A 14,049-nucleotide genomic window follows, 5' to 3' on the forward strand; every position below is an offset into this window, starting at 1 on the left:
GGAGAAACGTCAAATCGACTTTTTGCACAGTGCTTTGATCTTACAAACAATAATTCGACATTTCCACGGCTACTGCCTTCTTAAGACACCAGCAACATTGAATGTGTACAGATGGACTTTTTTTGTTTTTGAGGTTGTTGTAAACGTTTACAGAATGTAATACTGCTTGAGATCTCAGCCAAACTCAGTCATACTCGAACATTCTGATCACAGCATCCAGTTAATGTGCCAAGTACAATTCCTGCATTTATGGTTCACACAAAGCAACTGAATGTGAAATAAGCTAAACTAGGGTCTCATTCTGAAACAGCCCTGCAACAGCAGTCATGTTTTTATTCCCGGATCTGTAAACCCAGCAACGCGCCTCACTTCAAGAAACAACGAAACAAAATTCCCGCTGCCCCCACCTCCTCCACTGCCGGTATAAGGATATACATCACTGCAGTACTCACCAGTCACCACCAATGGACAAGTCCGGGACAGTAGAGTACACGACAAGAATTAATTGTCACCACATCACGATCAGTCACACGACGGGTCCTCCTGTCCTGTATGCACCGCCGCCACGAGGTTATGCATGCAGTCTGCAGACAGTGTGGCACCACCGCGTGCGTGATGACGCGACCGACTGCTGGAGTGCGCACCTCATGGCCAATCACTGTCGCTTTGTTCAGACATAAGCCACAGTGATTGGCCATAGTTGCGCAGGCACCCAATTAGCAGTTACTCGTAGGCTGCCGCGGGTCTGAGAGACTTTATCAGGCTCTCAGCCAATCCAGAGACGCTGCATTAGCAGCGCCTGCCCTGGATTGGCGAAAGAGCACGGATAGGGCTCGCCCGGATACCAAGAGACGGGGCTGCTGCATGAGGCAACCCTCTGCCTCTCGGCCCCCTCCTCTCAGTAGTAGTCAGTGGCAGACAGTGCGGCGAATGCGCATGCTCGTGCTTGTCGTGAGACAAACTCGAGCATGCGCAAATAAATTGCGAGCCGCTGCCTGTCAACTGTGTCAGTCACACAGTGCTCGCCCCCGGCCCCACCCCCTTCATGTCCGACGCAATTATTCATCATCATTGCATTCATTGCCATTGTTGCCGGTCTCGGATTTGCTTGCGCGTTCGGTAAGGGGGGCTCCGCCCCTGCGCCCCAATGGACGCACCGCCACTGGTCAGGAGGAGCACTGACAGTGCACCCTCTAATGGCAGCCCTCTAGAGGGTGTCAAGTGGGTTCTATGGACCCCCCAGACACTTCCTTGCAGGCGGGTGCAGTCACTCACTGCACCCACCTGCAAGGAGATCTCTCTCTCCTCTTCAAAGTGCAGGCAGATTACCTCCTGCCCAGTGAAACATGGAGTGGCTTGGAAGCAGCCATGCCTTATTTCACTTGAATTCGCTGCCCTGGGAGCAGCACGAAATTGTGGCTGCCATGAGGTCAGCATATTCTTCATGATATAGCACACTTTCCCTGTTTGTGCACGGTGCACCTGTTTGAAGGTGCGCCATGGGGCAAACCGGGAAATTACGCCCTTTATGTAATTGTTTCCAAGTACCCTCTTTCTTTTACTGTAAGCCAATGAGGGATCTTGGGAGCCGATCTGATGGGGGTAAGCCCTTTCAAGCCAAACAGGTCCACTGCATAATTCTGAACCCCCTCTAGTTTTCAGACAGGTATGTTAGTGAGACCAGTATAGAGGCTGTTGCAGTAATCCAGGCATCACATCAGCGTAGCGAGGATTTTGGCAGTTTTCTGGGAGCAGTGAAGCAGCTTTCAGGTAGCTTAGATAGGTGAATGCATTTTTAGGGACTACATTTCTCTAGGGTGCAGTGGAAAGATCTCTATTGGAGATCCCTGACAAATTATCTGCTTTATTTACTGGGGCCCAGTTCCTCTTTCCACGATAGGGGAAGAGTAGTTGATTATTAGGGAGAAACAGCAGCATTTCAGTTTCTTTGCTATTTAGGTAGGGATGATTATTCTGTATCCATCTAACATGAGCCCGACCATATGGAAGGCTTTCTATACCATCTTCAAGCTTGAGATGGACCTGTGTAGCTTCCACAAACATGTAGTAGCCTACCTCGTGGAGGTCTAAGATGTTATCAGGGGGCCATGTAAGCGTTGAAATATATCCCCTGAAGTATGCACCACATTTATTGTCTACTCTTCTAGAGAGGAATGAGCCTGACTTTACTTGATGAGACTGATTTTGCCTGAAGGAAGTGAACCAAGACAGTGCTATACCGCTTATGCCAGCCAAAGTGGGCGGTCTTTCGATAAACCCATGATGGTCTATGGTGTCAAATGCGGCCGAGAGATCCAGAGGACCAATGCACATAACATTGAACAAAGTGTACTTCTGTGGCTCGTGAAGCCGACTAAAACTCGATTGGCGGGCCTCCAGGTGGAGGGCAGTTGTCAGATTCTGACACTGTCAAGCGTCTTTGCCATCAATGAATGCCGGAGATGGATCTGTAGTTAGCTAGACTATCAGGGTCCACATAGACGTCTTTAGGATGGATGTGATGATTGCATGTCTAAGGGCATGAGGGGAAACTCCCCTGGATTGGGAAGTGTTGATAAGGTGATAAGGTTGACGATGATCGTGGAAGGGCTGGGAGGTTATTGATTTGAGTTTTGATGTAAGTGTTGGGAGGTTGATGACTTTAGAGCTACCAGTGTATCCCTAGGAAGAGAGGATGTTTTGATGGAGATCCAGATATTATGTCACATTCAGAGAGGGAACAAACTCACAGCAAAGGCTTTGCACAGGAAGGCGACTTGGGGCCTGTTGGCACCTGTAGAGATACCCCCAGGGATAATAACGGCACCAGGTGAAACTACGTAACGTGTCTCACTGGAAATAATGCTCCTAACAAATCTGGAAATCGGAAATTTAGTATAGAAGAGGGGTGATGAATGAGTACTAGTGCAGGTAGACAAAGTAGAGAACGCAAATACACCACCAGTTTGAAAAACTTCCTCAGGAAACCATTGACGCTAACTGTGGAATTTCCTAATTTAGTAAAAAAACTCTTGTATGTCTGATCTACCCAAAGCACTGAACTGTGTTGCACTCACTGGCAGCTGGCATGGCTCATGGGTGGCGGGGCAGGGCGGGGAGGGAGGTAGTTGGGGGGTAACGGGGGGTGGAATTTGAACATTAAAAAAAAATAAACACCTTGCCGCCGGGTCCCACGTCTCTACTCCTGGTCTTCTCCATCGGACTCCATTAACAGGAAGCAGAGCCAAGTCCCCCTGACCAATCACAATGCGGCCATGCAGTGTTGTGATTGCTAAGCACCCAGACTCCCCTGACTAATCACAACGCTGCAATGCAGCGTTTTGATTGGTGTGAGCGTCGTTGTTGGACGCTCAGCCAGGGAATGGGGGCTGGGCATGTTCTCCACGCAGGCTGATGCAGCCTGCGTGGAGAACTGGGAAAGTGCGCATGACTGTTTGGCCGGTCCCAAAGGGCCGGCCAAACAGTCATGTGCACTTAGAAGTAGGCAAACCTCTCTCCCCTGACCTGCTCTGAGAGCAGAGCAGCCCCGCCCACCTGCTCGTCCGCAAAGCAGCACAGAAACATAAAATGATAATAACTCAAAGTTATTATCATTTTATGTTTCCTTTATTTGCACTGCTTGAAAGCAGAGGGGCAACACTCCTCCGCCATAGTGGATGAGCCGCCACTTGTTGTACTTATAAGTATGTCATTTGTAGTAAAATATGGCACACTTCATCCAGTGACCCTGCACCTGGAAGTTCAGGTTACTTTAGGGTTTGAATGATAACCCACCTCAATTACATCCAAAGCCTATCGTATTTTTTCTTTAAATTCACCATAACGTAATGGACCTTTTTTTTTTTCAGGCGGGCTTTTGCTAAATACATATATTATTAATTAATGCTATTGCTGTAGTGTTTTTTTAATCAACCCATATGTTCAACTGAAGTACACAAAAGTAATCTGCACGGAGCACCTCAGACATTTAACCTCTTCCACTATGTCCCTAAAATCCGACCCTAAAAGGATGTAATATTGCAATAAAAAATAAGTAAGTTTAGGTCGTCAATAAACTAGACCTATCTACTTACGGTACTTTTTAGCACTTTATTATTCTTGCATGTTCAGTTAGGTTTTGTTAACTTCATTAATGTTGATGTCATCAGTGTCAGTAGTCATGTGATCTCGCCTTCGGTGATGTTGTGGGGATGGAGGTCATGTGTTTCATGTTGTGTGTGGTCATTGGGAGATCAAAGGCTGTGTGATGGCACTTAGGCTATTTCTGATGAAATCACATTCACGTTAATAATGGCAGCTTGTTGTAAACCAATGGTATGGAATCACAGACACACCCAAGTTCGGCAAGGATTCTATTGGGATGAGGAACTGGTTTGAGTTTTCAGCGCAGCCAGTTATTGGCAAAACTGCTGAAGTGACGTCCCTTACCAGGGTTTCTGACTTGGGTTCTTTTTGGGGCTGTTATTGCAGATCTGTTCATTAATATTTCCAAGAGAGTGGCTTACCTGCCCCCCGTCGCTCTAAATTTCAGACATAAGTTATTTCTACCAACCAACGGTCTGTACTTACTTCTTTCACTGCTACAACTAAATCCTTTGTCGCCCTGTGCTGTGGCATGGGTGCCATGAGTGCTAAAGCAAACAAGGAAAATGGGCATCTCTGCCAGCAGTCTGGAAGTGAAAGGCAGCCATAATAGGAGTGCAGAGGGCCTCTCCCATCTCTGGGCCCCACTGCCACTGCACCTGATGGCTACTGTTGTTGCCCTTCTTCCATCACTTACTCTCTTTCGATAGTTTTAATCATGGCTGTCCAGGTACAAAAGAAGATAGGAATGGGAGGGGGATGACAAACCCACAAATATTTGGCACCGCCTAGTGGTGCAGCAGTGTTAGTTGCATCATGAAGGAACATTAGATCAGGCCTATAATGTAAATACATTAAATACATTTTGTAACTAACACAAGCATAGGCCACCTTTAAGTGCGGTGCCAGGAGGAAGGAGCCCACCAACCCTCCTCTTGTTATATTCTTGAGGCTATCTTCCACTATATAAGCTTTTGAAAAGCATCCTCGGGAGGTTTGTCATTCACAAACGCTGCAGGCGTGGTTGTTCCTTCATGTCCTCTGCACCCTTGCTCCACCAGTTCTCACACTATCTTGCACTATTGTGCATCTCAAGTGAGCATCAACACTCGCTTTACCCCCACCTGCAACATTATCCTTCATTTGACGAGGATTCTTCTCCACTCTGCTGCTTACACCATACACACGTCATTATTAGTCATCATGAAGCCACTTTACCCTTCCTCCGCTCTTCTTTCTATGCTTCCATTCCTTCCATACAATGGCACCCTATGGTGGTTCCATTCTTCTCCATTCACCAGGACGACACACCAATGATGCATCTTTCACTTAAAAAATTCCTTGAAATGTACTCAAACATTTTTTTAATCATCCAAACCTCCCTTTGACCCCCAATCACTCTGCCACATATTTCTTACACCTTCTATGTAGTTTATTCACAGTCCAAGAGAGAAATAAGGACCTTCTCCCTTTAAAAAATATATCATCCATGCCTGGATCAATTTGGATTAGGCTTCCTCCCTCTCATGGTAAAGAACACTTATTGGGAAGTGTCTCCATTCTCTTTTGTGCGGTATGCCCAGACCAAATCAGTTATCATCCTCTCAACATCACTCCCATTAGCCCGTGGTAATTGCTTGGCTCCTTTAATCATTCAATTTGCTCTTTTAATTAATCCATTGGCCTGTGGATTATACAGTGCTATATACACAAGTTTTTTTTCCACACATTCACACAAATAAGCTCTAATCATCAGTCACATTAATTCTGTGCCATTGTCAGTGATGAGTATATGCGGAAATCCCTCTTCTCTGAAAATAGCCAGCAATGTATTTACTGTTGCTGTGGTGGATACTTCTGGCATGGATTTCACTCCTTACCATTTAGAATGCACATCAATTATCACTAATGCAAACTTCCACTCTTTCCTAATTCCTGATAAAGGACCGATAAAGTCTAAGAACACAATGTGCCACACAAGGATCATCCATCTCACCCAAATCTGCCTGTTCGCCTACCTTCAGTCTGTTCTCACCTTCTTTGTACTCTACGCAATGCTCGATCTAAGACATGACATAACTATCCATACCCAGCCACCAAAACTCTGTTCTCAATCTTCTCTTTGGTAAAGTCTCCCATAGATTCCCCTCATGTACAAAACCAAACAGTTTTCTTCTGACTCCTACCAGTTGAACACATTTGTCTGCTTTCATTGTTATTTTCTCTCCCGTTAATAATAGTTTATCAACTATTTTGAGACCTGGTCGCAGCACACTAGATAATGTGCTCTCTCTCCTTCTGTATGCCAGCACTCACCACTTCATCTGCTTCCATCCCAGCATACCATTCATTACGAGTGATAGCCCCTTGACTCCAATCAACCACATCACTCACACTTGCTAATGCTCCTTCCTTCTCATTTAATTGCCCACTATTTCCCAATTGGTAAATGGGATATAAACAGTCCACTTGAACATTCTTCTATCCCGGAATTTGCTCTATAACATATTTACATTTCTGGAGACAGGCTCCTGATCTAGTGAGTCTTGCAAAACCTTTCCCAGCACCTCCCAGTGACCAAAGTTAAATAATGGCTTGTGATCCGTGCGAAAGTACAATTTGTTGGTCTAAAAGATACGTTGAAAATATTTTACTCCCCAGACAGCCTCTAATGCCTCTCTCTCATTTACTAAACAATGAGGTTCAATTTGAGTGAATAAGCTCGAGGCAAATGCAGCTGTCTTCTATGCTATAGAGTGCACCTGCGACAAAACATGTTCCTGTGCCTGTAGTGCGTGCATCCTCATTCAATATCGTTTTAAATTTGGTGTAAAAAGGTACTAGTATTCCAGCATTGCTTTTCTCATCTTTGATGTTGTTAAATCATAGTTGATGCGAGTACCACTAGATAACACTGCGTCTTTTCTTATCATTCCTTTCAAGCTTTCCGTTTTTCTCACAAAATGTTCTTCCGAATTTCAAATAATACTCAGAGTCCAAGGAAAGCCCTGAATTGATCCTTGTGCTGAGATGCAGGAGCTATCTTTATCACTCTCACCAAATCTTTCTTTGGTTTGACCCCTTCTGTGGCCAGAATATATCCTAAATATTCTATTTCTTCTAATAAGAATTTACACTTTTATTTTCTAAGAGTATAGCCTGCTTTTGCTAGCTCGTCCAAATTTTGCTTCGGAGCCATGTTATCTTTTTCTACTGTATCTCCAATTACCAAAAGGTCATCTTGGAATTAAATGATGTTGTCTAAACCCTTATAACTTTCACTCATCCTCTCGTTGATGACGATAATCTGAATGGCATTCTTGGAAATTGAAAAGTGCCTTCTATGGCGATTTAAAAAAAATTCAAGGGTTTAGACTGCTTGAGCAATTTGATCTGATGATATGCATATTTTAAATCCAGCTACAAGAAAATCCTTTCTACTTCAAGCAAAAAAAAAAACAGCTCACTCGTGTTGGGCAATAAAAAAGTATTGTTTTCAATGCTTTGGTTCAGACTTCAGAGATCAACACAAACCTCAATTTTCCATTAGGTTTGTTAATGATAACTACTGGAGAAATCCAATTTGAGATCTCTGTTGGTTCAATTACTCCTTCTCTTAACATGTAATTGAGCAATTTCTTGACCTAGCCCGTTATCAAAATCAGTGCTCATCTGACTTTGTGCTGAATAGGCATTGCAACAGGTTTCATTCTTATTAAATGACCATACCATTTTAGTCCCCCCAATTCATCTCTAAACAAAGTGCAGGTAAGACTGGTGTGTTTTTGTAATTGCTGGATCCTATAAGAAAGGCATGTTTGATTTTGGAGGAAATAAGACTGCACCGTGAGTCGATTAGGAGGCTTTAAGAGGGAAGGTACCCTAACACTTAGTCACTCACATCTTGATGACACATATGAGAGATTGCAGCTTGGGAGTGGGGTTTTCTCCAAGAAGAAAATGTTATGATAACTTTCTGGCATTGGTCCATCTTTGATTGAATGGGGAGGTGTTATATATTTAATCTTCTAGTTTCTGATGTAAAGAAGGCTACATCTGTGAAGACCGACTTCTTTAAGATAAAGATATTGCCACAACAATATATAGTCACTTCTTCTGTTGAGAATTGTATTAGGGATTGTATTAGGGATCCCATAGGAACATCCAGTTTAAAGTAGGAAACCTAATAGATTGTCTTCATGTGCTATGCAAAATGATTCATGTTTTATAATGACTGAAGGAAGACAAAATGTCGTAAAGAAGGTAGACTATATGAATGTATCCCACCAAAACTCATCCACAATTTTTTTCACTCGCAATCTGCTTGAACTGAACAAATGTGTATAATGACTTAATTCAGTAGATGTGTATTATTAGTTCTGCTGAGGTTATTATTACTTTTATATTGGGATGCTTAATATGTATGTACATTCTTTTATCAAGATATACAAAACTTTTCATAAGAATAAAAGAAGTGTATATATATTTATATATTTTAAATCTGTGGGCTCAATAGGAGTTTTTCACATGGTTTATTCAGTTGTTTTTAGAACTGAGTAAATATGGATTTTAGAGTGAATTTGACAAGAACCTAGGGTAGTATTTGTTGGTGATTTTGATCATACTGGTGAAGCCATCCCTGAACTGGCAGTCCAGTTTCTGCATCTCATTGGTCTTTCACCTGTCTATCCTTGAACCTAATATGTAAACATGTAGCCAATGATGTCTATTTCACCCTGATAGCCTCCAGGATTTATGACCTTGAATAACAACCTTTCCTCTGGCCACTCAGAAAGGAACATGCTCTTTGTATGATGGTGTACATTGAACTGGAATCAACCATCAACTAAACTTTTTTGGTTTTGCTTTCAAATTCCGCATTTGGCTTGTTTCTTCTGCCCTTTTCACCAGTATCCTCTCCAACCCACAAGACTTTGTCTGCTGTCCATGATTCTAACTCTCTTGACACATCCTGCTGCTAGGCTACTCTATTTCTTTTTTTGTCTCCACACATTCTGGTGAAATGGCCTTTGTTCAAGGCAGAACAATTTTTTGAATCTGAGGTGTGATCGCCACTACCATACTTCCACACACGTTATTGCCCAGCTTACTCATAGCAGGACACTTCTCACCTTCAGAAATGAACTATGAAATTACATTAGCCTCACTTTCCTCTTTGTCCACCCATGCTACGTCATTACTTCCCCTAATATCCTTGTTTTCCTTTTCTTGCATACAATATCATTCATACAGCATACATCCATACTAGACTTCATATATAGTTTTCAAACATGTCCTCCCATTCCCCCTATTCAATTAGTGGATGTCCTGGTTGAACAAGAAAAAATAGGTGGAGGAATTATGGAGCCTTATTCAATGCTGTTTATCTGTTGCTGCCTTCTCTGTAAAGGAATGTCACGGTTTCAGAAAAAGAAAAAAGAAAAGATCATCAAAGATCAAGGTAGATCCTCTGATATCACCTTTATTTTCTCCTTTATAGATGTAAAGTCAGGATATCACAGCTTGGTATTTAAATATTTAATTGTCCAAACCATTAGCATCACCTACCGAGGTACTTTACTCTGATGCATGTTCAGTGTGGTGATACGCATTGCTTTGTCTAAAACTCACAGCAGGAGTACAAGCAGGACTTTGCGCTCGCCACCCTCAACAATCAAAATGCTGTTGCGAGTCGCAGTTTGATTATAAACATGACTTTGTGTCTGGTCCAGAAATAGAGCACATGGAAAGTCAGCTGCACTGTCCACACACTGCTTCACAAGCTCCTGATGTTGGCAACTGTTTTGAAAAATAGGTCGCTGACAAAGTTCACTTTTCACTACATGACCCCCAAATCCACTGCTCTACACTGATTGGGTTCTCAGGCTGGCACTTTGCAAATGAGTTGCGGAGAACACGGAGAAAGTGGACCAGCTACTTGTCTATTTTAGATATGAAATGTATTTGAAAAGGGTAGCTTGGCTAATATGACTAATCAATCTACCTACCAATGCATTCTTTGGCTTAGAATCTTTGGTGTGGGTTCAGCCTGTTTATACCACTTTCTGGGTCTCTTGGCATCTGCTGTGTTGGCCAACTCATCACCAAAAATATGTTGCAACCACAGAAGTCCAATGTAGTAAATCGAAACAGGCTTATTATTCACAAACGACCCAAGTGCGATTTTATGACACAGCACAGAGGCCAATATTATGCATGTCCTCTTTATTGCAAACTCACAGCAGCAACTACAACAAACACTTAGAACTTAAAATAGGAATCTTTAAACATTCTATCCCATATATAATCCTCGGTCTGTCAGCCATCTTCCTTCTTTTGCTGCTGCTCACTGCTAAGATAAGTACTTGAGTTTTGATCCTCTCATTAATTAGAGTAATATATGTGAGCAGAATGAGTTTTAATTCAGCTAAATAGTTGGTGAGCGTGTGATCAGTATGCCGTGGTTCACCTGCAGTGCGAGTTAAGTATTATATAAAAAATTATTTGATGAGGAATTATTAATTTTAGTAATTGGGGTAGGAAACAGAATCTGTTTATTAATTTTTTTTAAAGGGTCAATTTTGAGGTTTGGGGGAATTAATTGCCACAGTTGCAGTGGTGGCGGTTGATCTTCACACGTTTTAAAAAGATTCTTATCAGGCACGTCAAGACCTGTTGGTCAGAGTGGATGCAAGCCAGGACGCGTAAGCTTTACAAGTCGCACGACTGGGAGAGCCGGGAGTGCGCGTGCTTTGCCTTTGGTGGAAAGCTAAACGCACATGTAACAGTGTGGTCTTTTTGTAGGGTGGGCGCATGGATCAGCTCGTTTAATGCACATTTATGCTAAACATGCCAGCATAGCGCACATGTAACAGGAGTCAGCACGGATTAGTGATTAATTTGTTTTCCTTAGGGGTCCGGTGCGTCTTGATTCCTCCGGTTGCTGGGCAGGTTCAATCGGCCACTGTAAAAGTGCCGGAGGAAGCAGGTGGCCATTTTGAACGGGGTCAATATATTATTAAGATAGGCAGGTGTGGCAGACATATTTTGGGTTCTAAAATAACGTTCTTTGTAGTCAGTTTTGATGAGTGTGATGTGAACAGAGGAACGCTGTTAGTTGAGGTACAAGACTTTTTCTTAGCTTTGTAAAGTGAGGATTTTGTTTCTATTGTAGCACTAATGAGTTACTGATTAACATCATGGATAATAATGGTGTTACAGAAGGAAATATTGAGGATAAGGTCCAAAAGTGTGTTAATCAGGCGGTGTCTGCTTTGCCAACTCAATTAGGAAAAAAAATTGATGATTGTATGGAAAAGTTTGATGGAAAGTTTGGAAACAGGAAAGGCGACAGGACGAAGTAGTAGTTGTAAAGCGAAATATATTCAAAGTGAGAAGGGCTTGAAAGCGAAAGGACAATGCAGTTCAAAAGGAAATCAGAGGGCAACTTGGTTGGAGTTGAGTGAGTAGGCTATAAACAACAAATCCTCCAGCAGTGGGGATATTGTGATTTCGTGTTCATCTGATCTAGATGACATGGAGGAGGAGGAGTTAGAAAGGAAAAGAGTTAAGAAGAAAAAAGGAGAAAGGGAATAGGTGGAACAGGTTAAGGATCCCTTGGGGGACTACATGTTTGACCCGGACATTATACAGCATCCACTATTCCCTAAGTGCGTCCCAGCACAGTATGTGGCTGAATATGTGGCGTACTGGATTAGGTGGGAGATGCTAAAGAAGCTAGGACAAGACTGAATGCCCTAGACTGTTTTTGGCCAATATGGTGGTGTTTATGCCAGAGCTAGATTAAAAGGTGCTAGCATTCCTGAACAAATAAGGGAGAGATCCCAGGCGTGGTCTGGACAAGGGATTAAGAGTGTGTCAGGATCACCTTCTAGATGTGTTTCGGCCCTTGACAAAGATATTTGACATGTGTGAGGAGGCGTATTTGCAGGAGACTGCAGTGGATCTTGTGGAGCTGCGACAATGGGTGCAGAGAGCAGTGTGTTTACTACGTACCACAAATGCAACTCTGTGTGCAGAATGTAGGAAGAGCCTATTGATGAAGATAGATCCAAAATTTGCGGAATTAGCATGCACAGAGTTGGGTCAGGAGGCTAAAGGCCTACTTTATGAACATGAATTTGTGAAGGAGATGGCAAAATATGCTGGGGCACTCAATTTTATCCAGAAAGTACAGAAGGATATTAGAAAGATTTTCGGCAGGCCGGGAGAATGTGGGGTCGATTCCCTGGCTGAGGTTTTGGAATCACACAAATTTCTTTTTCGCCTCGAGGTAGACCCAGTGGAAATCAATAAACAGGATATCAACCATCAGGATTCTATCCCCAGAGACAGAGGGAAAAAGAAAGACTTAGAGGAGAAAGAAGGGCAAGACAACAAGTTATGTTTGTAAAAAGACCTTTTGTGTATTCCGGAAAAGTTGGGTGGCAGACTTGCCCATTTTGTTAGATAGATAGAAATAAATAACAACAGATCTGTGGGTGTTACAAACAGTGAAAGGCTATTAGAAACCTTTTGTAGAAATTCCAGCGCAGGAAAGACAGCCAAAAGCACTACGTTTTTCAAAGAGAGAATGGTGAATCAGGAGGTAAAGAAGTTGGCAAAAAAGTGGGCCATAGAGAGGGCATGAAATTGAACAACTGGGTTTGGAAGCAAATTTTTTCTTGTAGAAAAGGACAAGGGCATGAGAACTGTCATAAACTTGAAGTAGTTGAATGACTGGGTCCAGTACAATCATTTCAAGATGGAAGGGATTCATATGTTGAGAGACATCCTGAGGAAGAAGGGTTGGTTAACGCATCTGGATTTGAAAGATTCATATTTGACAGTTCATGTTTGCAAGAAACAGAGATTTCTTGAGATTTCATTGGCTAGGGATAATGTGGAGATTCAAGAGTCTTCCGTTTGGTTTGACGTCGGCTCCTTGGTGCTTCACAAAAATGATGAGACTATTAGTCACCTGGCCACGGACAAGAGGAGTCCGATTGATAGTGTATTGAGATAACATCTTAATCATGCACAAAGCAAGGAGTTGGCACAGGAACATATGGTGCTTGCAGTGCGAGTGCTGTTGGATTTCGGTTTTGTTGTTAACAGGGTGAAATCATGTCTGGAACCAGCACAGGAGAAAGTGTGTTGATTGATTGAGGTTACCAATTGAGAAGGTGAAGAAGGCTCGAAGGGAGATAAGGAGAATGTTGATGTGTCAATGAATACCTATACAGCAGATAGCCAGGGTGGTAAGCCTGCTATCAGCTACTATTCAGGCAGTTTTTCCAGTCCTGTTGCATTATCAGGCACTTCAGAGATTGAAAACAAGGCTTCTGCGCAAAGGAGTGAGGTATTGGCGGAGTGTTCCGGTAGTTACGGAGACGAGAGAAGGATTAGAATGGTGGCTGGAAAATATGGAGGCTTGGACGGCCATTTTTGGGAGTGTACCAGATGTAGTCATAGTCAGATGCAAGGCTGGGAGCAAAGTGTGGCTCAATGACAATGGGGGAAAATGGACAGTTCAGGAAAAGGAGATGCACATCAACTATCTAGAGTTGAGTTGTTGGCAGGTTCCTTTGCGATCCAGAGTTTTGTCAGGGATCATGTGAAGTGTTGCGTTCTATTAAAGATGGGTAATATTTCTGCTGTACGTTATGTCAACAAGCTAGGGGGACTTTGGTCATAGGCTTTAGGAATGAGCAACACAATAGCGGATTGGAATTCCAAGAAGTTGAAGGATTTCAGTAATTGGATGCTGAACAGGGGGGTGTTCAGGGCAATCAACGACAGGTGGGGTCCATCATTAGTAGACTTGTTTGCAAACAGGTTGAATGCCCAAATACACAGGTTATACAGTTGGAGGCCAGAGGCAGGAGCGGTAGATGCATTTCCGCAAGATCGGGGAACGGTTTGCAGTTATGCATTCCTGCAGTT

Source organism: Triturus cristatus, chromosome 5_2 (assembly GCF_964204655.1).
Source record: "Triturus cristatus chromosome 5_2, aTriCri1.1, whole genome shotgun sequence".
NCBI classification, from domain to species: Eukaryota; Metazoa; Chordata; class Amphibia; order Caudata; family Salamandridae; genus Triturus; species Triturus cristatus.